The sequence below is a fragment of the Chrysochloris asiatica genome, unplaced genomic scaffold (assembly GCF_000296735.1).
Source record: "Chrysochloris asiatica unplaced genomic scaffold, ChrAsi1.0 scaffold00004, whole genome shotgun sequence".
NCBI classification, from domain to species: Eukaryota; Metazoa; Chordata; class Mammalia; order Afrosoricida; family Chrysochloridae; genus Chrysochloris; species Chrysochloris asiatica.
The window spans coordinates 8,745,631-8,748,949 of NW_006408522.1; the positions used below are offsets into that span (position 1 = coordinate 8,745,631).

Here is a 3,319-nt window from a genome sequence, read left to right on the forward strand (position 1 = left end):
TCTCTCATACTTTGGACATATTGTCAGGAGGGAACAGTTTCTAGAGAAGGATATCATGCTTGGGAAGATGAAGGGTCAGAGAAAAAGAGGAAGATCCCCAACGAGATGGGTTGGCCAGGTGGCAGCATCGATGGACTCAAGTGTGGCAATAGTAGTGAAGCTGGCCCAGGATTGGACACTGTTTCATTCTGCTCTGCATAGGGTCGCTATGAGCTGGTGCCAACTTGATGGCACCTAACAACAACAACAGTATACAATTTGTATTGGAAAGTTTCTCATTTGTATCTAGTTATATAGCACAGTTCATAAACTTGTCTGGAACTGATTTTCTCAGTAATCTAGCCATCAAAAATCATATCTGTGTGTAGGTGACTATCACTTTTTATCTTATTGGACTTATTGACTCAGGACCACTTCCGTGATGCAAATTGTGTGCCCTCTGGTTTAGCTGAAACAGTCCTGGACTTTTCAGAAACCCCTGCTGAAGTCTACCACCGTTGTATAAATGGGACATTTGGGCCTTTTGAAAAACTTCAAATGATTATTTGGTACCTTTGCTATTTTTTTTTTTTATTTGGGTTAATGCATCAATGACTTAAATCTTTGTTTCAAAGATTATAAAAATGGTTGTGTCCATCAGGACCCATAGCTTCCCCTGCACCCAGGACATGGTCTCCAGGGAGTACACAGAAACTGCAGATGGATTTTCCTTGAGTGCTTTATACTGTTAACTACATCTCCATGGATGGCTGAAAAGAATGACCTTTGTTTATATATAACTGTTGCTTTTGGTGTTCCATGATTGTGCGCAATTAGGCTCTGCCTATGGTCCAGTTAAGAAGCACGGTCACCTTGCGAGTTCAGTACTGCTTTGATTCATTGTTTGTAGTGGAAATTTTTTCTCCACATGGAATGTAGCTCTGGTAGCATAGTGGTTACAAATCAGGCTGCTAACCTCAAGGTCAGCAGTTCAAAACTACCAGTCTTGCTCCCATAAAGGTTTACATCTTTGGAAAACCGGTACAGGGTCACTATGAGTCAGAACCAATTACACAGCACATAACCACCACCACCATGGAATGTAAGTAAAACAGTGTTTTCACCAATAAACGGTAATACTTAAAAAAAAAAAAAAAAGAAGAAGAAGAAGATAGAAGCAATATACAAAGTCACTGTACCAAAAAGAATTGGTAGACATTTAACCATTTCAGGAGGTAGCATATGATCAAGAACCAATGGTATTGAATAAATAAGTTCAAGTTGAACTTAAGGCATTAGCAAAAAGCAAGGCTGCAGTAGTTGACAGAATACAAACGGAAATGTTTCAACAAACTGATGCAGCATTGGCAACCTTTACTTATCTATGCCAAGAAATTTGGAAGACAGTTACCTGGCCAACTGACAGGAAGAGATCTACATGCGTGTCCATTCCAAAGAAAAGTGACCCAATAGAATGCAGAAAATATCAAACAATATCATTACTATCACATGGAAGTCAAATTTTGCTAACGATAACTCAGAAACAGTTGCAGCAGCACATTGACCGGGAGCTGCAGAAATTCAAGCTGGATTCAAGAAGAGGAAGTAGAATGACAGATAATCATTTCATAGGTCAGATGGATTTTGGCTGAAAGCAGAGAATACCAGAAAGATTCTCACTTGTATTTTAATGACTACACAAAGGCATTTGACTGTGTGGAATATAAGAAGCTATGGATAACATTGTGAAGAATAGGAAGTCCAGCACAATCAACTGTGCTCATGAGGAACCTGTACATAGACCCAGAGACAGTGGTCCAAACAGAACAATGGGATACTGTATGGTTTAAAATCAGAAAAGTTATGAGTCAGTGTGGGTTCTTTCATAATTCAATCTGTATTCTGAATAAAATTATCTGAGAAGCTGGACTATATGAAGAACACAGCATTAGGGCTGGAGGAACACTAACCAACAACTGTGATATGAAGATGATACACCTTGTTTTCTGACAGCAAAGAGGACTTGAAGTACTTGCTGATAAAAATCAAAGAATACAGCCTTCAGTATGAATTGCACCTCCATGTGAAGAAAATGAAAAAATCCTCACAACTATCACAATTAACATCATGATAAACAAATAAAAGATTGAAGTTGTGAAGGATTTCATTTTACTTGGATCCACAATCAGTGCTCATGGAAGCAACAGTCAAGAGATCGAACAGCATACTGCACATTTGCAAGTCTTTTGCAAAAGTCCTTTAAAGTGTTAAAGAACAAAGATGTCACTTTGAGGACCAAGATGCATCTAGCTGAAGTCTAGTATTTTTAATTGTGTCATGTTTGTTAAAGCTGGCGAATGAATAAGGAAGACCAAAGAAGAATTCATGCATTTGGATTATGGTATTGGTGAAGAACAATGAAAGTACCATGAAAAACAAACAAATTTCTCTTGGAAGAAGTACAGCCAGAATACTCCTTGGAATCATGGGGGATGAGATTCATCTCAGGTACTTTGAACAAGTTATCAGGCGGTACCAGTGCCCAGAAAAGGACATCATGCTTGGTAAAGTAGAAGGTCAGTGAAGAAGAGGAAGGTCTCCAAAAGAAATGGATTAATTAGTTCAGTAGCTGCAACAATGGGCTCAAACAGAACAATCGTGAGGTTGATGAAGGACCAGGCAGTGTTTCATTCTGTTGTGCATAAGGTGGCTAGGAGTTGCAACTGACTTGACAACACCTAACAGCAACAACAACATGTGCCAGACACAGTGTGTATGTTAGCAATAATCTTCATATAGATCATTAAGGGAGGTATAATTTGTCTCCTTGTATGGAAAAGAAAATGGAGGTAATCAACTTACCTAAGACCACAGAGCTAGTAAGTAGGGAGCTGGTCAAACTTAATCTGTAATCATAACCAGTGGTGTAACACTGGACTCCAGGTCTGTTTGAACCACAAGGTCAGTGGTTCAAATCTACCAGCTATTCCTTGGAAACACTGTATAGGGTCACTCTAGTCTGAACTGACTCAACAACACTTAACAACAACAATCCATACTATGCCTCTCTATGCAGTACAGGTAGCATTTTCTTTATCCCTGCTTCCTCTCTTCATCTGTGCTCAACAGCTCTAGGCTAAGTATTCCTCAAGCCTGAGTCCTCAAATCCAGGTCTGTCTCATGTCAGAATCTCAGAATTTTCTACTAAATCTACACTGTCCAGTACATAGTCACAGGTGACTTTCAAGCAATTGAAATGTGGATGGTATGAATTGAGATACCCTCATAGATTTTGAAGACTTAGCATGAAACAAATAATAGAAACAATTTCAATATTAAT

The 3,319-nt window shown here is 38.9% G+C and overlaps 1 pseudogene; it reads left to right on the forward strand.

The window, feature by feature from the left end:
- The window catches only part of LOC102835239, a 2,635-nt pseudogene extending 2,338 nt beyond the window's left edge, over positions 1-297 (forward strand).
- The last annotated feature ends 3,022 nt before the right edge of the window (positions 298-3,319 follow it).